At 47.5% G+C, this 25,947-nt stretch overlaps 1 protein-coding gene across 1 annotated transcript in view; it reads left to right on the plus strand.

The window, feature by feature from the left end:
• Positions 1-2,187: 2,187 nt before the first annotated feature.
• The window catches only part of LOC309556230 (ubiquitin-conjugating enzyme E2 E2), a 370,216-nt gene continuing 346,456 nt past the window's right edge, over positions 2,188-25,947 (plus strand). Inside the window, exon 1 of the mRNA XM_082258633.1 lies at positions 2,188-2,279. The gene's annotated coding sequence lies outside the window, so the exon portion shown is untranslated. The remainder of the gene's footprint in view (positions 2,280-25,947) is intronic.

Here is a 25,947-nt window from a genome sequence, read left to right on the forward strand (position 1 = left end):
TGGTGCCGGAGGAGAGCCTCTGATGAGGGATAAAGGTGCTGGAGGAGAGCCTCTGATGAAGGATAGCAGTGGGGGAGGAGAGCCTCTGATGAAGGATAGCGGTGGGGGAGGAGAGCCTCTGATGAAGGATAGCGGTAGGGGAGGAGAGCCTCTGATGAAGGATTGCGGTGGGGGAGGAGAGCCTCTGATGAAGGATAGCGGTGGGGGAGGAGAGCCTCTGATGAAGGATAGCGGTGCTGGAGGAGAGCCTCTGATGAAGGATAGCGGTGGGGGAGGAGAGCCTCTGATGAAGGATAGCGGTGCTGGAGGAGAGCCTCTGATGAAGGATAGCGGTGGGGGAGGAGAGCCTCTGATGAAGGATAGCGGTGGGGGAGGAGAGCCTCTGATGAAGGATAGCGGTGGGGGAGGAGAGCCTATGATGAAGGATAACGGTGGGGGAGGAGAGCCTCTGATGAAGAATAGCGGTGGGGGGGAGGAGAGCCTCTGATGAAGGATAGAGGTGAAGGAGGAGAGCCTCTGATGAAGGATAGCGGTGCTGGAGGAGAGCCTCTGATGAAGGATTGCGATGGGGGAGGAGAGCCTCTGATGAAGGATAGCGGTGGGGGAGGAGAGCCTCTGGTGAAGGATAGCGGTGGGGGAGGAGAGCCTCTGATGAAAGATAGTGGTGCCGGAGGAGAGCCTCTGATGAGGGATAAAGGTGCTGGAGGAGAGCCTCTGATGAAGGATAGCAGTGGGGGAGGAGAGCCTCTGATGAAGGATAGCGGTGGGGGAGGAGAGCCTCTGATGAAGGATAGCGGTAGGGGAGGAGAGCCTCTGATGAAGGATTGCGGTGGGGGAGGAGAGCCTCTGATGAAGGATAGCGGTGGGGGAGGAGAGCCTCTGATGAAGGATAGCGGTGCTGGAGGAGAGCCTCTGATGAAGGATAGCGGTGGGGGAGGAGAGCCTCTGATGAAGGATAGCGGTGCTGGAGGAGAGCCTCTGATGAAGGATAGCGGTGGGGGAGGAGAGCCTCTGATGAAGGATAGCGGTGGGGGAGGAGAGCCTCTGATGAAGGATAGCGGTGCTGGAGGAGAGCCTCTGATGAAGGATAGCGGTGGGGGAGGAGAGCCTCTGATGAAGGATAGCGGTGGGGGAGGAGAGCCTCTGATGAAGGATAGCGGTGCTGGAGGAGAGCCTCTGATGAAGGATAGCGGTGGGGGAGGAGAGCCTCTGATGAAGGATAGCGGTGCTGGAGGAGAGCCTCTGATGAAGGATAGCGGTGGGGGAGGAGAGCCTCTGATGAAGGATAGCGGTGGGGGAGGAGAGCCTCTGATGAAGGATAGCGGTGCTGGAGGAGAGCCTCTGATGAAGGATAGCGGTGGGGGAGGAGAGCCTCTGATGAAGGATAGCGGTGCTGGAGTAGAGCCTCTGATGAAGGATAGCGGTGGGGGAGGAGAGCCTCTGATGAAGGATAGCGGTGGGGGAGGAGAGCCTCTGATGAAGGATAGCGGTGCTGGAGGAGAGCCTCTGATGAAGGATAGTGGTGCTGGAGGAGAGCCTCTGATGAAGGATAGCAGTGGGGGAGGAGAGCCTCTGATGAAGGATAGCAGTGGGGGAGGAGAGCCTCTGATGAAGCATAAAAGCCTAAGACAATCTTGCTGCTGAATACAAACAGGATTTTTCCCCACATTCACTAAACTAAGTGAAAAGTCTATTTTTCTTATCCGAGAGGTAACAATATTTTTCCCACTAATAACAACACACAGTATATGATTAAAGGAAAAAATTCCCCTTCATATTGTAATTCTCTTTTCACATTGTTGGCCCAGCATATGGTGTGGGGGGGGGGCGACAATTTTAACTTTGCCTAGGGCGCCAAAAATCCTTGCACCGGCCCTTCTGTCAGCGCTATATAAATCCTATATAATAATAATAATAAAGGTAAGGGGGACTGTAATATGCTGGGAGTAAAGGGTAAGAGGGGTAGAGTAGGGATTTAACTTTACTACAGAAAAGAGTAACTCATCTAAGCACATTCCTCGCATTGTGTGCCCCCATATTGTTGTGGTATTGCACACTTGTATGGACCATGTGTAAAGCCGTGCTCCCAGACGATCACCAATGTCCCCCCCAGCCAACTAACTCTCCTACACAATCTTCCCCTTCACTACGCATGCGCAGGCAAGTCTCGCGTCGACAGCAATTACTGGTGAAGCGAGAGTAAGCTGCGCATGCGCCGTTGGCAGCTGGGGATGCGCCGGGAAGTCTTGCCTCCCCAGCAGTGAACGGCGGTGAGCACGGTGAGTTCCCGAGAGGTAGCAGGGCACGGTGCCCCTGAATGAGCATAGCACAGCCGGGCACACCGCGCTCTGTGTAAAGACTGTGCGGTGGCCGATGTGCCGAGCGATCCCAGGGATCGGTGTCACGTCCGATAGACATAAGTGGGAGATGATCGGAGTGTGTGCGGAGTGTGTGTGTCCTCCTCTGAAGGATGGCTGGTGTGTGAGGAGAGAGATGATCGGGGGAAGTTCCTCGTCACCCCACACACACATCCGATCACTATGGGCTCCATTGTAATCAATCAGATGACAGGGAGCCCCATCTGCACTGTCATTGGAGGGTGACACTCAATGTATCATTCCTGATTACACAGATGATTGACACCTTGTACTGGGATGGTGAAGGGGATCTCTCTGTATGATGGACATTATGGGTTACATGGGGCTCACATTTAAAGGGTTACTTCATTTTTCATGACATTCTTTCAAAAATTCCATCTCTAGATCAGCGCCAAGGGGCCCATTCACACCGCGTGCGGTCATCCACACCGGATCAGTACCAATCACCGCAGCTGGGGCACATAGGATGTAATGGTAACCTGTGTCCCCCATTCACACCGCGTGCGGCCATCCACACCGGATCAGTACCAATCCTGCAGCTGGGGCGCATAGAGAGCAATGGTAGCCTGTGTCCCTCATTCACACCGCGTGCGGTCATCCACACCGGATCAGTACCAATCACCGCAGTTGGGGCACATAGGGTAATGGTAGCCTGTGTCCTCCATTCACACCGCGTGCGGCCATCCACACCGGATCAGTACCAATCACCGCAGCTGGGGCACATAGGGTAATGGTAGCCTGTGTCCCCCATTCACACCACGTGCGGCCATCCACACCGGATCAGTACCAATCACCGCAGTTGGGGCACATAGGGTAATGGTAGCCTGTGTCCTCCATTCACACCGCGTGCGGCCATCCACACCGGATCAGTACCAATCACCGCAGCTGGGGCACATAGGATGTAATGGTAACCTGTGTCCCCCATTCACACCGCGTGCGGTAATCCACACCGGATCAGTACCAATCCTGCAGCTGGGGCGCATAGAGAGCAATGGTAGCCTGTGTCCCTCATTCACACCGCGTGCGGTCATCCACACCGGATCAGTACCAATCACCGCAGTTGGGGCACATAGGGTAATGGTAGCCTGTGTCCTCCATTCACACCGCGTGCGGCCATCCACACCGGATCAGTACCAATCACCGCAGCTGGGGCACATAGGGTAATGGTAGCCTGTGTCCCCCATTCACACCACGTGCGGCCATCCACACCGGATCAGTACCAATCACCGCAGTTGGGGCACATAGGGTAATGGTAGCCTGTGTCCTCCATTCACACCGCGTGCGGCCATCCACACCGGATCAGTACCAATCACCGCAGCTGGGGCACATAGGATGTAATGGTAACCTGTGTCCCCCATTCACACCGCGTGCGGTAATCCACACCGGATCAGTACCAATCCTGCAGCTGGGGCGCATAGAGAGCAATGGTAGCCTGTGTCCCTCATTCACACCGCGTGCGGTCATCCACACCGGATCAGTACCAATCACCGCAGTTGGGGCACATAGGGTAATGGTAGCCTGTGTCCTCCATTCACACCGCGTGCGGCCATCCACACCGGATCAGTACCAATCACCGCAGCTGGGGCACATAGGGTAATGGTAGCCTGTGTCCCCCATTCACACCACGTGCGGCCATCCACACCGGATCAGTACCAATCACCGCAGTTGGGGCACATAGGGTAATGGTAGCCTGTGTCCTCCATTCACACCGCGTGCGGCCATCCACACCGGATCAGTACCAATCACCGCAGCTGGGGCACATAGGGTAATGGTAGCCTGTGTCCCCCATTCACACCACGTGCGGCCATCCACACCGGATCAGTACCAATCACCGCAGCTGGGGCACATAGGGTAATGGTAGCCTGTGTCCCCCATTCACACCGCGTGCGGTCCTCCATACCGGATCAGTACCAATCACCGCAGCTGGGGCGCATAGAGAGCAATGGTAGCCTGTGTCCCCCATTCACACCGCACGCGGTCATCCACACCGGATCAGTACCAATCACCGCAGTTGGGGCACATAGGGTAATGGTAGCCTGTGTCCCCCATTCACACCGCGTGCGGTCATCCACACCGGATCAGTACCAATCACTGCAGCTGGGGCGCATAGGATGTAATGGTAGCCTGTGTCCCCCATTCACACCGCGTGCCATCATCCACACCGGATCAGTACCAATCACCACATCTGGGGCACATAGAGAGCAATGGTAGCCTGTGTCCCCCATTCACACCGTGTGCGGTCATCCACACCAGATCAGTACCGATCATCACAGCTGGGGCACATAGAATGTAATGGTAGCCTGTGTCCCTCATTCACACTGCATGCGGTCATCTGTAGTATTCCATGCTGGATCAGTACCAATCACCGCAGCTGGGGCACATAGGGAGCAATGGTAGCCTGTGTCCCCCATTCACACCGCGTGCGGTCATCCACACCGGATCAGTACCAGTCACCACAGCTGGGGCACATAGGGAGCAATCGTAACCTGTGTTCCCCATTCACACTGCTAGGCCTCTGTCACTGGGTGGCCCGGGGCAGTAAAACCAGAAAGATGAGCCACAGTTTTACCCACCCTAATTGTAAAATACCACCAGAGGGGGCTGTTTGCAGGTCTCCGCATATTTAACACGGCATGTTGAGCTGACAGGCACCTGTGAAACTTGGCCATTCAGGTCAATGGGGTAGCATCATATGTCACTGCTATTTTGCACAGACATGAATGAAGTGTCACTTGTGATGCTTCAAATAAAGTTTAGGAAGGAAAACAATAGTATGCTAAACACGCATCAAGGGTCCCCTCCCCACTGAACACGCATCATTGAACACGCATCAAACGGTCCCCTCCCCACTAAACACGCATCAAAAGGTCCTCTCGCCACTGAACACGCATCAAAAGGTCCCCTCCCCACTGAACACGCATCAAACGGTCCCCTCCCCACTGAACACGCATCAAACGGTCCCCTCCCCACTGAACACGCATCAAGCGGTCCCCTCGCCACTGAACACTCATCAAACCGTCCCCTCACCACTGAACATGCATCAAACGGTCCCCTCCCCACTGAACACGCATCAAACGGTCCCCTCCCCTCTGAACACGCATCAAAAGGTCCTCTCGCCACTGAACACGCATCAAAAGGTCCTCTCGCCACTGAACACGCATCAAAAGGTCCTCTCGCCACTAAACACGCATCAAAAGGTCCTCTCGCCACTGAACACGCATCAAAAGGTCCTCTCGCCACTGAACACGCATCAAACGGTCCCCTCCCCACTGAACACGCATCAAGCGGTCCCCTCGCCACTGAACACTCATCAAACCGTCCCCTCACCACTGAACATGCATCAAACGGTCCCCTCGCCACTGAACACGCATCAAACGGTCCCCTCCCCACTGAACACGCATCAAACGGTCCCCTCGCCACTGAACACGCATCAAACGGTCCCCTCGCCGCTGAACAGGCATCAAACGGTCCCCTCGCCACTGAACACGCATCAAACGGTCCCCTCCCCACTGAACACGCATCAAGCGGTCCCCTCGCCACTGAACACTCATCAAACCGTCCCCTCACTACTGAACACGCATCAAACGGTCCCCTCGCCACTGAACACGCATCAAACGGTCCCTTCGCCACTGAACATGCATCAAAAGGTCCTCTCGCCACTGAACATGCATCAAACCGACCCCTCGCCACTGAACACGCATCAAACGGTCCCCTCGCCACTGAACACGCATTAAACGGTCCCCTCCCCACTGAACACGCATCAAACAGTCCCCTCCCCACTGAGCACGCATCAAACGGTCCCTTCGCCACTGAACATGCATCAAAACGTCCCCTCCCCACTGAACACGCATCAAACGGTCCCCATCGCCATTGTATGGGCTCCATTGTGATCAGTCACCGGGGAGAAGACATCATAGTCACCAGCAAATAAAACTGACAGCTGACCGCACGCTAAAATGTTGCAATTGGTGTGCAGACAGTGTGATCCATACATGATGCCATTTTTTTTCCTTCAACCACAGCTTCAACCATCAATCCCTCCCACTGCGCTATTGTATTGTGACAGCGGGAGGTTTCCTTGCCATCAGAATACAATGACAGCTGCTGGTGGCTATAGCCGCTGACAGTGCTCACATGAGAAAAACCCAACAGGCTGGTTGTAATGGAGCTGATCAATAGATCGACGTCAACACAAGCAACCTGCTGGATCAAAATTCAGACGGTGTGGCAGAAATTGTTCGATCTGTTTATGGCCGGAGTAAGTGTACAATAAATACCCATCCTTTGTTTTTTTTTTTCAAATACTTTTTATTGGTTTTAACCCTTTGGCGCCGGCCACACGTAAATAGGTGGGCCGGTTTTAACCCTTTGGCGCCGGCCGCACGTAAATAGGTGGGCCGGTTTTAACCCCTTGGCGCCGGCTCACGCCTGGGCCTTAGCACAGAGAGGCCTCATATTTGCGAGAATTGAAATCAATAGCGATGTGCCGAGAGCACAGCGTACGCCCTGCTCGCTCCCAGCACAGTGGCCGGCGGCAAACTGAAAACTTTCGGTTCACGTGACAGCCAATCATGGCGGTCACATGATCTTAAGCCACGCCCCCACCTCCCAGCTTCCTAAATCTCTTATAGAGCTTTGAGGAGCCGGCAGGAAGAGGTTAATGAAGTGGTACAAAACAGCCTCTGGGCATTCCGACCCGTCCTTTGTTTCTAAGAATGAACTGTACTTTGTAGGCCGCTTCTACCATTGGTCCCCCCCTCCAGGGAAACATTTGAAGCGGTATTAATCCCAAAAGCAAACATATAAAATTGCAGCTTACTGATTCTTAAAGGTTTGTTTCATTTTTAAGCCCCCGTTCACACTGAATGCGGCTCTGAACTCGCATGATATCAAAGCCGTATTTCAGTCCGACTTCGGGGACGACATCAAAGACATCTGTGCGGGTTCATGCAGAGATGTCTATTGAAATCGCCCCTAAAGTCGCTAAAAGTAGTGCAGGAAGTACATTTGGATATCAGTGCGGTGCCGCAAAGTCAGCGTCGCACCAATTGAGACTCTCCCATTGCTGGCAATAGGCTGCGATTTCCTGTCAAATCGCGCCAATCTGAACGGGGGCTTAGACTTTCTTCTCTTTATTTTCACCGGGGGATTTGGCCAGTTAGGCTACTTTCACACCGCTCCTCTGCAAAATCGCAGTAATAACAAATATGTGTTTTTGTTGTGTGTTTACTACGTATTTGCCGTGTTTCTGGTGCATTTTACACCTGTGAAAAAAGGAAGTGTGACTAAACTGCACCGCAACGCAACTACAGGTGCTGCAATTTTGATGCAGTTTCCATTCACTTCAATGGGGAGGTGCGTTTTTGGTGCGTGCGGTGCTTTTTACCGCACCAAAAATGCCGCAAGCAGGATTGTACAACATAATCAGTGTGAAGAGTTCAATAGTATTTCATGATAATGCCTAAAACTGCTACTGGGTGGTTTATTTTCGACTGCATGCCAAGGAAATTCAAAGGAGCAGGATGGAAAATGTTTCTGAAATGTACAAATTTCTAACAGTGTATGTGATGTGGTTTACGTTCGATAAAGACTATTCATTCCAAAAATAACTGTTAAAAGCAAATGAAATATTTTGAATGGCATTCAAATGTTATAAAAATGTTCATACAAATTTTCTTTGGAAATGATTTAGGCCCCTTTCACACTTGTGCGACCTAAAAGTCACGCGATTCTGACTGGACTTGAAGCAACACCTAATGTCTATGGACCTCAAAACACAGCAAATTCGAACCAAAGTAGTGCAGGGACTACTTTGAAGTCGCACAGATATGAACGGTACTCATTGGAAATCATGGAGAACGACTTGTCATGTGACTTTGCAGTCCCGAATCGCAGGAGAAGTCACACAAGTGTGAACGGGGCCTTGGTATAGTGTAGTGTGTTTAGTAGGGCTGCGACTAACGATTAATTTGTCTGTCGACTAATCTATCGATTATTTTTACGATTAGTCGACTAATCTAATGATTATTTTTATTTTATTTTTTTGCTTAATTGAGTGTTTTTTTTGATTAGCTAATTAATCCTGTAATTAATACAGACCCCTCAGTAAGCCCCCTCCCAGTGCAGACCCCTCAGTAAGCCCTCCCACCTAGTACAGACCACTTAGTAAGCCCCCCCCCTCCCAGTGCAGACCCCTCAGTAAGCCCTCCCACCTAGTACAGACCACTTAGTAAGCCCCCCCCCTCCCAGTGCAGACCCCTCAGTAAGCCCTCCCACCTAGTACAGACCACTTAGTAAGCCACATCCGGTGTAGCGCCGCATATGTGACATCTCTGAGTACCTGGGTGATCGGGGAGGATGGCGAAGGTGTTGCGGCTGAAGCTGTGGCGGAGTACGGGGGTGCTGGAGACGGTCAGCGCTCACCCTGAACAGGTATTCATGGTCCTCTTGTCTCCGACATCTGTGTGGACGGAGCCCGGGGGGGGGATTTCACCCGGCCCGGCAATGCTTACAGCGGAGCTGCGGCCGGCCAGGGGGCGTGTGACGTCACGCGTTGACGCGTCAACGCCTTTCGCGCACATCGACGATTTTTCGTAGTTGGCGTAGTCGACTTCGTTGACGCGTCCTTGCAGCCCTAGTGTTTAGTATATTATAGTGTATACCCAACTGAAGCTTTGGAGGGGATTCAAAAGGTAAGCTTTGGTTTCTGCACAGCAGGGGAGGGAAATCAAGAAATCACGGCACACTGGGGTTGATTTACTGAAACTGGAGAGTGCAGCTCATAGAAACCAATCAGCTTCCAGGTTTTTATTCTCAAATTTTAAAGTAGTTGTAAAGTTTCAAGGTTGTTCACCTTAATCCAGTCTATACATTAAGTTGAAAACCCTTCTTGGTTGCAGCTGCCCCCCAGACCCCCCCATTATTCTTACCTGAACCCAAATGTTCCAGCGATGAGCCCAGCAGCTCCAGCCGCTTTCTCGGGCCCTCATAGGATAGATTGATAAATTGCTCCTGCTGCTGTCAATCAAATCCAGTGACACTAAAGTGGGGGGCGGGGGGGGGGGGCCGAGTTCTGCTGTCTGTGTCAATGGACGCAGCAGAGGGACTCGTGAGCTCACCTGCACGGGTGCCCCCATGGGAAGGGCCCTCCGTGGGGGGCACCCCAGGAGAGGAGGATCGGGGCTGCTCTGTGCAAAACCCTTGCACAAAGCAGGAGGGTGTAACATGTTTGTTATTTAATAAAAAATAGGAACCTTTAGAATCGGTTCACACTAATCCAACTCGAAGTCACCCCGACTTCGGGCGACTAATGAAGTTGCCCGTGCAGTGCGGCTTGCAACAACTTCTCATAATGTAAGTCAATGCAAGTCGCTCCGACTTTGCAAAAAAAATAGTGCAGGAACCTTTTTCTAAGTCGGAGTGACTTGAGTCGCTCTGATTAGAACGGTTCCATTGCACAGCATTGGGAGCTACTTGTCAGGCGACCAAGTTGCCTGACAAGTCGGATCAGTGTGAACCGGCAGTTACAATCACTGTAATTGAACAAGCTGAAGTTAGAAGCTGATTGGCTACCATGCACAGCTGCAGCAGATTTTGCACTCTCCAGTTTTAGTAAATTAACCCTATGTATGAGTACATCTCCCTGCTGTGATTACCTTCATGTACAGGAGTTGGTGACAGGGTCTCTTTATTCACTGCATCAAACCAAATCCTGCTTGAGAGATTCAAGTCTTTCATGTCATTTGCAAACAATGTGACCATTTGAGTTGACAAGCTGTCAGCAGGATGTGTTTAGAAACAGCCAGAGGAGTGACTGCTAGCCATTTGTCTCTAGTTGTAGAATCGCCCAGCTGACATTAGCCTGGGGGTCGCTCATACCAATGGCTAATATTACATTGTAGCATCACAAAATTTCATGCAAACGTATGGACTGCAACATTATGCGTTGTGCTGCAGCGCACCTTAGTGCAGCATCACTGGTAACAAACTGAAAGCTGCACTCTGATGACATCAGGTCTTCATAAAAGAAGCACGCTGAGAGTCCTCTCCTTAGAACAGCCCCGACTGACGCATTTCACCTTTATGTGCCTAACCTCTTAACGACCGCCCGCCGCAATTTCACTGTAGCAGGTCGGGCTCTGTCCCACGAAGCGATGTAAGTGTATGCTGCTTTGTGGGACCGCTAGCGGGGGCACGTGCACGCCCATTCGCCACAGAGAAAGCCGATAAGCGGGTCCGGCGGCCGCGATTGCCACCGGGCACCCGCAATCGCTCCTTGTGGAGACAGAACGGCGTTCTACCATTGTAAACACGGCAGACTGCTACTCTGTCAGTTACGAACACAGGAATCCTGTGTTCCTCTTATTTAGGAACACAGGTCTCTGTGTTCATGCTGAAAGCCCATCCCCACAGTTAGAAAGCACCCCCTAGGGACACAACCCTTTAATTGCCCCTGGTGTTAACCCCTTCCCTGCCAGTGTCATTAGTACAGTAACAGTGCATATTATTTAGCACTGATCACTGTAATAATGTCACTGGTCCCCAAAAAGTGTCACTTAGTGTCCGATTTGTGTGCCGCAATGTCGCAGTCCCGATAGAAATCGCTGATCGCCACCATTACTAATAACAAAAAAAAAATAATAAAAAGTCCAAAAATCTATCCCATAGTTTGTAAACGCTATAACTTTTGCGCAAACCAATTATTATATACTTTTTGGGATTTTTTTTTTTAACCAAAAATATGTAGCAGAATACAAATTGGCCTAAACTTTTTTATAGCAGTAAGTAAAAAAAATTGTGGTTTTTTTTTTTCTGAATTTTCGCTCTTTTTTTGTTTATAGCGCAAAAACAAAAAATCGCAGAGTTGATCAAATACCACCAAAATATATAGAGAAGAGGGGAAGTGATTGGCGCTGCCTGTAAAGAGGTGTATCAAAAAAGTGTGTGGAATAAAGTATCGGAGGTTACTAATCAATGCCCTGTAACCTTGTCTGGTATACAAACTGAACTCGCGCTAATGTGTATGATATACTGCTGATTTATGCTTTATGTGACATCAATTGTGTATAGTGATTTGATACCTATTTATATATATATTGCACAGGTCACCTATCCCTCCCTTTCATTCCACATTAGCGCGAGTTGAGTTTGTATACCAGACATGGTTCCAGGGCATTGATTAGTAACCTCCGATACTTTATTCCACACACTTTTTTGATACACCTCTTTACAGGCAGCGCCAATCACTTCCCCTCTTCTCTATATATTTACCATACAACCCTTTTTAGGGCTATATCTTGAAGTGGGCTGCAGCCAATTTTTCACTTTTTATCCTGAGCGCGGATTCCCCCCTTTTCTTAAATACCATCAAAAGAAAGTTCTATTTGTGGGAAAAAAGGACATCAATTTTATTTGGGTACAGTGTCGCACAACTGCGCAATTGTCAGTTTAGCACTGATTACTGTAGTAATGTCACTGGTCCCCCCAAAAGTGTCAAAAATGTCAGGTGTCCGCCACAATGTTGCAGTCCCACTAAAAATCGCAGATTGCCACCATTACTAGTAAAAAATAAATAAATAAAAATGACATAGATCTTTCCCCTAGTTTGTAGATGCGATAACTTTTGCACAAACCAATCAAAATACGCTTATTGTTTTTTTTTTTTTACCAACAATATGTAGCAGAATACAAATTGGCCTAAAATGATGAAAAAATAGATTTTTAACATTTTTTTTATTGGCAATGTTATTATATAGCAGAAAGTAAAAAATATTGTTTTTCTTTTCAAAGAATTGTCGCTCTTTTTTTGTTTATAGGGCAAAAAATATAAATCGCACATGTGATCAAATACCACCAAAGGAAAGCTCTATTTGTGGGGGGAAAAAAGGACATCAATTGTATTTAGGTACAGCATTGCATGACTGCGCAATTGTCAGTTTAAGTAACGCAATGCCATATCGCAGAAAAATGGCCTGGTCATTAAGGGGGAAAATCTTTCGGGTTCAGAAGTTTTTAATCATGGGGGTTAGGATCCAAACTCACATGTGCGAGCCTGCTAGGAAGCTGTCACTTGTATGGGCCAATCATCTGCTAAGGAGCATTCTCCCCCCTGCAACTGCACATGTACATGCCCCGTCTATATACTGTATGCAGCCGCACATGTACATGCCCCTTCTATATACTGTATGCAGCCGCACATGTACATGCCCCTTCTATATACTGTATGCAGCCACACATGTACATGCCCCGTCTATATACTGTATGCAGCCGCACATGTACATGCCCCTTCTATATACTGTATGCAGCCGCACATGTACATGCCCCTTCTATATACTGTATGCAGCCACACATGTACATGCCCCTTTTATATACTGTATGCAGCCGCACATGTATATGCCCCTTCTATATACTGTATGTAGCTGCACATGTACATGCCCCTTCTATATACTGTATGCAGCTGCACATGTACATGCCCCTTCTATATACTGTATGCAGCCGCACATGTACATGCCCCTTCTATATACTGTATGCAGCCGCACATGTACATGCCCCTTCTATATACTGTATGCAGCTGCACATGTACATGCCCCTTCTATATACTGTATGCAGCCGCACATGTACATGCCCCTTCTATATACTGTATGCAGCCGCACATGTACATGCCCCTTCTATCTACTGTATGCAGCCGCAGATGTACATGTCCCTTCTATATAATGTATGCAGCTGCACATGTACATGTCCCTTCTATATACTGTATGCAGCCGCACATGTACATGCCCCTTCTATATACTGTATGCAGCCGCACATGTACATGCCCCTTCTATATACTGTATGCAGCTGCACATGTACATGTCCCTTCTATATACTGTATGCAGCCGCACATGTACATGCCCCTTCTATATACTGTATGCAGCCGCACATGTACATGCCCCTTCTATATAATGTATGCAGCTGCACATGTACATGTCCCTTCTATATACTGTATGCAGCCGCACATGTACATGCCCCTTCTATATACTGTATGCAGCCGCACATGTACATGCCCCTTCTATATACTGTATGCAGCCGCACATGTACATGCCCCTTCTATATACTGTATGCAGCCGCACATGTACATGCCCCTTCTATATACTGTATGCAGCCGCACATGTACATGCCCCTTCTATATACTGTATGCAGCCACACATGTACATGCCCCGTCTATATACTGTATGCAGCCGCACATGTACATGCCCCTTCTATATACTGTATGCAGCCGCACATGTACATGCCCCTTCTATATACTGTATGCAGCCGCACATGTACATGCCCCTTCTATATACTGTATGCAGCCGCACATGTACATGCCCCTTCTATATACTGTATGCAGCCGCACATGTACCTGCCCCTTCTATATACTGTATGCAGCCGCACATGTACATGCCCCTTCTATATACTGTATGCAGCCACACATGTACATGCCCCGTCTATATACTGTATGCAGCCGCACATGTACATGCCCCTTCTATATACTGTATGCAGCCGCACATGTACATGCCCCTTCTATATACTGTATGCAGCCACACATGTACATGCCCCTTTTATATACTGTATGCAGCCGCACATGTATATGCCCCTTCTATATACTGTATGTAGCTGCACATGTACATGCCCCTTCTATATACTGTATGCAGCTGCACATGTACATGCCCCTTCTATATACTGTATGCAGCCGCACATGTACATGCCCCTTCTATATACTGTATGCAGCCGCACATGTACATGCCCCTTCTATATACTGTATGCAGCTGCACATGTACATGCCCCTTCTATATACTGTATGCAGCCGCACATGTACATGCCCCTTCTATATACTGTATGCAGCCGCACATGTACATGCCCCTTCTATCTACTGTATGCAGCCGCAGATGTACATGCCCCTTCTATATAATGTATGCAGCTGCACATGTACATGTCCCTTCTATATACTGTATGCAGCCGCACATGTACATGCCCCTTCTATATACTGTATGCAGCCGCACATGTACATGCCCCTTCTATATACTGTATGCAGCCGCACATGTACATGCCCCTTCTATATACTGTATGCAGCCGCACATGTACATGCCCCTTCTATATACTGTATGCAGCCGCACATGTACATGCCCCTTCTATATACTGTATGCAGCCGCACGTGCTCCTTCTATATACTGTATGCAGCCGCACATGTACATGCCCCTTCTATATACTGTATGCAGCTGCACATGTACATGCCCCTTCTATATACTGTATGCAGCTGCACATGTACATGCCCCGTCTATATACTGTATGCAGCCGCACATGTACATGCCCCTTCTATATACTGTATGTAGCTGCACATGTACATGCTCCTTCTATATACTGTATGTAGCTGCACATGTACATGCCCCTTCTATATACTGTATGCAGCCGCACATGTACATGCCCCTTCTATATACTGTATGCAGCTGCACATGTACATGCCCCGTCTATATACTGTATGCAGCCGCACATGTACATGCCCCTTCTATATACTGTATGTAGCTGCACATGTACATGCTCCTTCTATATACTGTATGTAGCTGCACATGTACATGCCCCTTCTATATACTGTATGCAGCCGCACATGTACATGCCCCTTCTATATACTGTATGCAGCTGCACATGTACATGTCCCTTCTATATACTGTATGTAGCTGCACATGTACATGCCCCTTCTATATACTGTATGTAGCTGCACATGTACATGCCCCTTCTATATACTGTATGCAGCTGCACATGTACATGCCCCTTCTATATAATGTATGCAGCTGCACATGTACATGCCCCTTCTATATACTGTATGCAGCTGCACATGTACATGCCCCTTCTATATACTGTATGCAGCTGCACATGTACATGCCCCTTCTATATACTGTATGCAGCTGCACATGTACATGCCCCTTCTATATACTGTATGCAGCTGCACATGTACATGCCCCTTCTATATACTGTATGCAGCTGCACATGTACATGCCCCTTCTATATACTGTATGCAGCTGCACATGTACATGCCCCTTCTATATACTGTATGCAGCTGCACATGTACATGCCCCTTCTATATACTGTATGCAGCCGCACATGTACATGCCCCTTCTATATACTGTATGCAGCCGCACATGTACATGTCCCTTCTATATACTGTATGCAGCCGCACATGTACATGTCCCTTCTATATACTGTATGCAGCCGCACATGTACATGCCCCTTCTATATACTGTATGCAGCTGCACATGTACATGCCCCTTCTATATACTGTATGCAGCCGCACATGTACATGCCCCTTCTATATACTGTATGCAGCTGCACATGTACATGCTCCTTTTATATACTGTATGCAGCTGCACATGTACATGCCCCTTCTATATACTGTATGCAGCCGCACATGTACATGCCCCTTCTATATACTGTATGCAGCTGCACATGTACATGCCCCTTCTATATACTGTATGCAGCCGCACATGTACATGCCCCTTCTATATACTGTATGCAGCTGCACATGTACATGCTCCTTTTATATACTGTATGCAGCTGCACATGTACATGCCCCTTCTATATACTGTATGTAGCTGCACATGTACATGCTCCTTCTATATACTGTATGTAGCTGCACATGTACATGCCCCTTCTATATACTGTATGCAGCCGCACATGTACATGCCCCTTCTATATACTGTATGCAGCTGCACATGTACATGTCCCTTCTATATACTGTATGTAGCTGCACATGTACATGCCCCTTCTATATACTGTATGCAGCTGCACATGTACATGCCCCTTCTATATAATGTATGCAGCTGCACATGTACATGCCCCTTCTATATACTGTATGCAGCTGCACATGTACATGCCCCTTCTATATACTGTATGCAGCTGCACATGTACATGCCCCTTCTATATACTGTATGCAGCTGCACATGTACATGCCCCTTCTATATACTGTATGCAGCTGCACATGTACATGCCCCTTCTATATACTGTATGCAGCTGCACATGTACATGCCCCTTCTATATACTGTATGCAGCCGCACATGTACATGCCCCTTCTATATACTGTATGCAGCCGCACATGTACATGTCCCTTCTATATACTGTATGCAGCCGCACATGTACATGTCCCTTCTATATACTGTATGCAGCCGCACATGTACATGCCCCTTCTATATACTGTATGCAGCTGCACATGTACATGCCCCTTCTATATACTGTATGCAGCCGCACATGTACATGCCCCTTCTATATACTGTATGCAGCTGCACATGTACATGCTCCTTTTATATACTGTATGCAGCTGCACATGTACATGCCCCTTCTATATACTGTATGCAGCCGCACATGTACATGCCCCTTCTATATACTGTATGCAGCTGCACATGTACATGCCCCTTCTATATACTGTATGCAGCCGCACATGTACATGCCCCTTCTATATACTGTATGCAGCTGCACATGTACATGCTCCTTTTATATACTGTATGCAGCTGCACATGTACATGCCCCTTCTATATACTGTATGCAGCTGCACATGTACATGCCCCTTCTATATACTGTATGCAGCCACACATGTACATGCCCCTTCTATATACTGTATGTAGCTGCACACGTACATGCCCCTTCTATATGATGTATGCAGCTGCACATGTACATGCCCCTTTTATATACTGTATGTAGCTGCACATGTACATGCCCCTTCTATATACTGTATGTAGCTGCAGGTGAATGGCCCCTATAGGGGACAACTACCTGGCGGGCCCACACTCTTCAGATTCTAGTCCCAACTTGACCAAGCTCATCACTAGTAGGGATCACACATCTCCGTGCAACATAACCGGTGATTTCTTTCTACAGAAAAGTAATTGCTTTCTATGTGTCCTTGTGTTCATCCGGCCTTGATCAATGCAGATGAATGCAGCTTAACAGACACGGTGTGATCGAGTCCTAAAATCTTACAGCGTTCTGAGAGCTGTGTTCAGAGGTTCCGGCTCAAATACTGATGAGGGAAATGCGTAAATTGAAGGAGACTGTGCTATTGCAGTGCGTGTAATACTGTGCAATGTGAGCTGTCTGTGTTCCCTAGAGATCTTCTGCTGTATAATGTGCCCTCATTGAAGGTGATAGGTGGGTAATGCCTTTGCTTTCTAGTCCCTTTCCCTGACATTGCCAAAGATGAGGGCTGGAACCACTTTGTGTAATTAGGAATGCACTGACTTTAGAAAAGACTTCCAGTAGCTGCATTGTTCAGTTGTTGCCCATAACAACCAATCCGCTTCTAACTGTCTTGCCTGCATTCCAGCTTTGAAAGCAAAACAGTGACTGGTTGGATTGGTCCTCCCATGTGAGTGCATGGAGGCACACATGCTTTCATGTATGAAGTGTGCTACATTAACCACTTTACCACCGGAGGATTTTGCTGTCTTACGTCTGGGACACTTTTTGCGATTCGGCACTGTGCAAATTTAACTGACAATTGCGCAGTCGTGCGACGCCGTACCCAAACGAAATTTACGTCCTTTTTTCCCCACAACCAGAGCTTTCTTTTGTTGGTATTTGATCACCTGTGCGATTTTTACTTTTTGCGCTATAAACAAAAAAAGAGCGACAATTTTGAAAAAATAACAATATTTTTCACATTTTTTTTATATGAAATTCCCCCCCCCCCCCCAAAAAATGTAAAAATCTAATTTTTTTTATCATTTTAGGCCAATTTGTTTTCTGCTACATATTTAGTAAAAAAAAATGGCAATAAGCCCATTTTGATTGGTTTGCGCAAAAGTTATTGCGTTTACTAACTAAGGGAAAGATTTCTGTAGTTTTTGGTGTTTTTTTTTAACGAGTAATGGTGGCGATCATCGATTTTTTTTTTTTTTTTGTGGGACTGCGACATTGCGGCGGACAGATCGGACCCTTGACTGACATTTTTGACACTTTTGGGGGTACCAGTGACATTACTACAGTAATCAGTGCTATAAATATGCACTGTTACTGTAAAAATGACACTGGCAGGGAAGGGGTTAATTTTTATTGGTGATCAAGGGGTTAATGTATGCCTGGTGCTTACTAACGTGTGGGGGGGGAGGTGACTGAGTGAGCCAGGGACAGATCGGATGTTCAGCGATCGCCGCCGCTCCTCCCCTGGCCCGACTCCTGCTGTGAATGAAAACAGCGGGAGCGCGCCTCCGGCGGCGCGCGAGTGCCGCCTACAGGGGGAGGAGTCCAGCGACGTAGGTCTACGTCGCTGGACGATAACGAGCCGCTGTGCCGCAGTAGAGGCACAGTGGCCAGAGGTAAAGTGGTTAAATAGGGTCCCCAGAAGCTCTAGAAACTTCCTCAAGCTGCTCTCTTCCTATAGGTGCTCTAACCCCTGCAGAGCTAAAAAAGATCACCCACTACAGGTGTTTTACCTCAGGATACCTCTCTCTTCACCTCCCCTTTTACCCTGAGGAAAAAAGGAGGGAAAATTGACTAGTCTTGACTAAACTCTATCCTGCCACTTTCCCATGAGGAAAAGGGGGCTATGCAGCCTTCCCTTTTCCTTTCATTCTGGAGTTAAAGTGGTTGTAAACCCCCAGAGTAGCGGCTCTCTCTTCACTGGAAATGGAGGCAGCATCAGATCAGGAGCCATTGGCTCCTGCTTCTGTCAATCACAGTCTGTGAGGACGGAGTGAGGGGCGGGGCCTAGCTGCACTGTGTGTGTCAATAGGCACACAGAGCCTGGTTCGGGATTGTGCCCGCACGAATACCTCCCCTAGTAAGCGGCTTGCTATGTTGGGCACTCAGAAGGGGGGAGGATCCAGGATCGTTGGCGGAGGACCCCAGAAAAGGAGGATCAGGGCTGCTCAGTGCAAAACCACTGCACAGAACAGGACTTATCACTTAAAGCCCTGGTTCACACCAGTGCGGCTTTGAAATTGCTCTACTTCAGCATGATTTCAAAGTCGAAGATCAGAGCGAGTTTTATATGCAATTTCTTTGCAGCTTGCGTCTTCATTAAACAGTGAATGTTAATGCAAGTCGCAATGAAATCGCAGAAAAGTAGTGTAGGAACATTTTTTTAAAGTTGCTGCAACTTGTGTCGCAACAATTTTAACGGTTCCATTGCTGCAAATGGATAACTTGTCATGCAATTTTGAACTGTCAAATTGCATTGGTGTGAACCAGGGCTAAAAGATATGCACTGTGCTGCTGATAACTGAATTCTGTGGTTTTTATGAAGTTCTTTTAAAGTTTGCGGTATATATAATCAGTGGATGTAACTCTTGCATTATTTGATAAAGAACACAGCATTGGTAGACTTGGCAATCCCCGTAAATTCTTGCATAGATAAATTATATAAAAAAGGGGTTTTATTTCAAGTCGTGGGCTTTTATGTTTTCCAGTAACACGTGTCATTTATTCATAATGTATTGTAACAATATACGGCACAAAACACTTTTAGTAGGTGGCTTTTGTATTGCAGACTCTAGTACAGGAGTCTCCAAACTATGGCCCGTGGGCTAAATGTGGCCCTTTGCTTGCTTTTATCTGGGCCTTGGGTCACTATTCCTTCCACTCACACCAAGTATGGAGCACTATTCCTCCCACTCACACCAATGATGGGGCACTATTCCTCCCACCCACACCAACAATAGGGTACTATTCCTCCCACTCACTCCAACAATTGGGTACTATTCCTCCCACTCACACCAATGATGGGGCACTATTCCTCCCACCCACACCAACAATAGGGTACTATTCCTCCCACTCACTCCAACAATTGGGTACTATTCCTCCCACTCACTCCAACAATAGGGTACTATTCCTTCCACTCACTCCAACAATAGGATACTATTCCTTCCACTCACTCCAACAATAGGATACTATTCCTTCCACTCACTCCAACAATAGGATACTATTCCTCCCACTCACTCCAACAATAGGATACTATACCTTCCACTCACTCCAATGATGGGGCACTATTCCTCCCACCCACACCAAGTATGGAGCACTATTCCTCCCACTCACTCCAAGTATGGAGCACTATTCCTCCCACTCACTCCAACAATAGGGTACTATTCCTCCCACCAACACCAAGTATGGAGCACTATTCCTCCCACTCACTCCAATGATGGGGCACTATTCCTCCCACCCACACCATCAATAGGGTACTATTCCTCCCACTGGCACCAACAATATGGTACTATTCCTCCCACTCACTCCAATGATGGGGCATTATTCCTCCCACTCACTCCAACAATTTTATTATTATTATACAGGATTTATATAGCGCCAACAGTTTGCGCAGCGCTTAACAAAATGAAGGCAGACATTACAGTTACAATACAATTTGGTACAAAAGGAATCAGAGGGCCCTGCTCGTTAGAGCTTACAATCTAAAAGGGAGGGTCAATTGATACAAAAGGTAATAGCTGTGGGGGATGAGCTGATGGAGCAAGTGGAACAGTGTATTAGTTAGTAGCCGGGTAGGCTTCTTTAAAGAGAAGGGTTTTCAGGGATCGTCTAATTATGGATAGATTAGGCGACAGTCGGACATATTGGGGTAGAGAGTTACAAAGAATGGGAGAAGCTCTGGAGAAATCCTGGAGGCGAGCACGGGAAGAGGTGACAAGGGAGCTAGAGAGCAGGAGGTCTTGGGAGGACCGAAGAGAGCGGCTTGGTTGATATTTTGAGATCAGGTTAGTGATGTAGCTGGGGGCAGAGTTGTGGATGGCATTGTAAACTATTGTTAGCACTTTGAATTTTATTCGTTGGGTGAGTGGAAACCAGTGAAGGGATTGGCAGAGAGGGGTGGAGGACACTGAACGGTTGATAAGGTGGATGAGTCTTGCAGCAGCATTCATTATGGATTGAAGGGGGGGGGGGGGTAATCTATGTAAGGGTAATCCAATAAGGAGGGAGTTGCAGTAGTCGAGGCGAGAGAAAACCAGGGCGTGAATTAGAAGCTTGGTGGTGTCATTGCTTAAAAAGGGCCGTATTCTAGAGATGTTGCGGAGGTTAAGGCGGCATGATTTGGACAGGGAATGGATGTGAGCCTGAAGGGACAGTGCAGAGTCCAGGGTTACCCCTAGCACCCTGGCATGTGTGGAAGGACTGATAGTTGTTACATTGATCTTGACAGATAATTCCGGGGAAGGGGCACGTGGAGGAGGAAATATTATGAGCTCGGTTTTAGATGGATTCAGTTTGAGGAAGTGGTGAGACATCCATACTGATATGTCTGTTAGTAGATCAGTGATGAGGGAGGAGACTGATGGGGTGAGCTGAGGGGTACAATAATAGGATATTCCTATTCCTATAGGCACTATTCCTCCCGCTCACACCAACAATTGGGTACTATTCCTCCCACTCAAACCAATGATGGGGCATTATTCCTCCAACTTACACCAACAATGGGATACTATTTTTCCCACTCACATCAACAATGGGGTACTATTCCTCCCACTCACAATAACAATGGTGTACTATTTCTCCCACTCACATCAAGTATGGGGCACTATTCCTCCCACTCACACCAACAGCTGGGTACTATTCCCCCCTCTCACACCAATGATGGGGCACTATTCCTCCTACTCACACCAACAATTGGGTACTATTCCTCCCACTCACACTAATGATGGGGCACTATTCCTCCCACTCACACCAACAATTGGGTACTATTCCTCCCACACCCACCAGCATTGGGGTACTATTTCTCCCACTCACATCAATGATGGGGCACTATTCCTCCCACTCACACCAACAATTGGGTACTATTCCTTCCACTCACACACCAATGATGGGGCACTATTCCTCCCACACCCACCAGCATTGGGGTACTATTTCTCCCACTCACATCAATGATGGGGCACTATTCCTCCCACTCAAACCAACAGTTGGGTACTATTCCTCCCACTCCAATGATGGGGCACTATTCCTCCCACTCACACCAAGTATGGGGTACTATTTCTCCCACTCACATGAATGATGGGGTACTATTCCTCCTACTCACATCAAGTATGGGGCACTATTCCTTCCACTCACACCAATGATGGGGCACTATTACTTCCACTGACACCAATTATGGGGCATTATTCCTCCCACTCACACCAGTGATATAATTTTTTCACTCCCACTGACCACTGTTTGACCCCCCTAAATTCTGAAGGGTAGTAAACTGGCCCTTTGTGTGAAAAGTTTGGAGACCCCTGCTCTGGTAGAAGGTTGAGTGTGGTTCTTCCTTTTGGTAAATGTCTTCTTTTTTATGTGAAAACATTAAAATAGACGTTGCATTTAAACTAAAAAAAAATCCCTCCAGCTTTAGTCACATCACTTCCCTGTAATGAAGGATGTCTCATGTTGTGCAGGCAGCTGGATCCTGGAGGCCACATTCATACCTGAGCGTTTTGTAGCTCGAAGCTCCAAATCGCTCAGGGAGAAAAAATCATTTATTCTTTATGGAGATGTTTCACATCTCTGCTCCAAGTCGCCTGAAGTTAGAAAAAGTTTTGGAGTTACTTTTGTAGTTCGATTCGGGCAGATTGGTGCCTTTTTGAAGCAGCTGAATGCAGAAACACATAGCAACAAATGATATATCACATGATAGTTTTCTCTTTTGGCTAATACAAAAATTCCAAAGCTCCAAAACGCTTGGAAAACGCTGTACAAAAACGCTTATACAAACGTGTGTCAAAATGGCTGAAAAAAAACGCGATGCTCAGATGCAGCAGAAATCTCCATTACAGGGCTGCCCTGTCCTCTTCCTGTCTCTGAACTAGTGTCCCCATTGGAAGATTTCCCTTTTATTATTTTTCTGGGGACAGCCCAAAATGTTGGATTTTCTTTTACTTTCAATGATAATGGTAAACAGGACAAATAGAGAGGGTGAATCTCCTTATTGGGGACACAGACAGCACTAAAGAATGACCAAGTTCTCTAATCCTTCTGTACTTTATCCAAAACCGAAGAAAAATGTTTTTTCCTTTAGGGCTCTGTCACACAGCCCGTCCGTCGGACGGACTCCGTTTTTCTCAGCGGGGGATCGATCCGCTGATCCCCCGCTGAGCAGGAGAATGACAGCTGTGTCTCCGCACTGTGTGCGGAGACACAGCTGTCAGAGCCCCATACATCTCTATGGGGGTATCGGATGGAAACGGACCGTCGGTCCGTTCTCTTCCGATCCGCTGGACGGATGGAAAATAGGGTTTCCATCCGTCCAGATTTGACGGATCGGATGTCAGCAGACATGTCTCCGCTGACATCCGATGCCCCATAGAGATGCATGGGGGGACCGTTCAGATCCGCCAAAAAAACAGGCAGGCGGATCTGAACGGTCCGCCTGTGTGAAAGGGGCCTAAGTTATACTTTTATTGAACAAGCTGAAGTTAGAAGCTGATTGGTTACCATGTACAGCTGCACCAGATTTTGCACTCTCAAGTTTTAGGCTGGGTTCACACATATGCGATGATAGATGTTGCATGTGAATCGCACTGCATTGCAGATCACATGCGATGTCTGTGTAGTGCAAATTCAGACATACAGTTTGCTGGTTGATCCGGTCTCCGTGGTGGAGCGGCAGGAGGGGGGGGGGGGATGTGTCCCCTCAGGCTGCTTGTAAGAACAGCCAGGCGGCTGGTTAGCCGCATCGGTTGTTATTACAAAAAAAAAATGGTAACGCCAGCTGCAGACTTCACCCCAGTACAACCCCTTGAAGCAGAAGGCCGCATTTTTGCGTTACGTCGGCATCAAGGGATTGAAAACCTTTCAAAAACACTGAAAAAAAGCGCAAAACACATCAATCACAACTTGCATAGGTGTGAACCTAGCTTTATATGGCTCTGAAGGCAGCAGTATTGTATGTCATGAGCCTGTTCACACAACTCTGCCTTGGTCTGTCGCAATGAGCAATGTAAGACAAAACAAGGACATTCTGCATTCAATTTTGGCTGTATTTTATGCTGTACACTTGTTAATGTTTATATGAACATGTGTACAGTGTAAATGGACCACACACACCACCGCTGCTGCCAGGGCCAAAATGTAAACAATGTGTAGTTCACATCAGTGGCCTAGGCACAGAATGGCCTTGGCGTTCAGTCATTCGGAATGACTGAAGGCTGAGGACATTCTGCACATGTGGCGCTGCCTCTGATTACACATTTCTGATGTGTACAGCTCTTCCTGCATGAGTCGTTCACACAGCGCAGACACAGAATGACCTTGGCCTTCAGTTTTTCAAAATGGCTGAAGCTGAAATTAGTCAGCAGCCCCACCACTGTGCAAATTACTCATTCAGGGCAAGATGTAAATTTCAACACTGTAGTTGTCGGCAGCACATGCGTAGAATATAGTATGTATCCCAACACATACAGACACAAGCCAGTATATATCAGTATGAATTGAAATGTAGTACCACATTTTGGCGGCATGTTGTTTGGTAAATAGTATATGGTCGTGGTCATGGCATATATCAGTTCCTTTTTTTATTTTTATTTTTTTATTTATTGGCTTAAAAATCTTACGATTAAGCTGGATACACACTATACAACTTTTGTTGGTAGATTTCCTTTATGGGCCATACACACTATAAGATTTTCTGAAGACTTTTTTCTTTAGACTTACCAAAATCATATAATATGAGGTCAAACCTAAACACTTTCAATTTGTATGCAATCTGGCAGGTCCTTGCACTACATAGTTGAAGGTAAATCTGAAGGAAATCTACCAACAAAAGTTGGATAGTGTGTATCCAGCTTTAGATTTACCTTCAAGTTTGTAGTGCAAGGGCCTGCCTGATTGCATACAAATTGAAAGTGTTTAGGTCTGACCTCATTATTTATGGTTTAGGTAAGTCTAAAGCCCTGTACACACGCTACGAATTTCCGCCGACCGGTCGTCCGTCTTTTGTCCAGAGTGCTTGTCCATTGGTTGGAATGTGCTCTAGACTGCACACAAATTTTCCCATACGACAGAATTCTACTTCAGAAGTGATGTCATGTGTTGGATAGCTTTCTATGTGTTCTTTCTCTCTGAGCATGCCTAGTCTTCCTCATAAGATTTTTCTGTACTAATGAGACGAAAATCAGATGTGTGTTGACGGAGGACAAAAATGTTATAGCCTGCACATCAGGATTTTGTCAGCCGAAAAGTTGGAGTCGGCTGTCGAAAGCACCATACTAACAATCCGAAAATCGGCAGATCGGTCGTCGGACAAATTTTCCCTTCCGAATATCTTATCGTGTGTACGGGGCTTTAAGCTGGATACACGCTATACAACTTTTGTTGTTAGATTTCCTTTACATTTACCTTCAACTATGTAATGCAAGGGCCTGACTGATTGCATACAAATTGAAAAAGTGTTTAGATTTGACCTCATATTATATGGTTTTGGTAAACCTAAAGACAATTGTATAGTGTGTATGGCCCAGTAAGGAAAAAATCTAAAGAAAATTGTATAGTGTGTATCCAGCTTTAGACAGATCACAACAAATCAGAAACTGATTTTGCCTAAACAATAAAAACTTGCTTCCATCCTCTTACATGTGTGGTTGAACAGAGATTA

This window comes from Pelophylax lessonae, assembly GCF_965119305.1.
Source record: "Pelophylax lessonae genome assembly, chromosome: 5".
In the NCBI taxonomy this organism is placed as follows: Eukaryota; Metazoa; Chordata; class Amphibia; order Anura; family Ranidae; genus Pelophylax; species Pelophylax lessonae.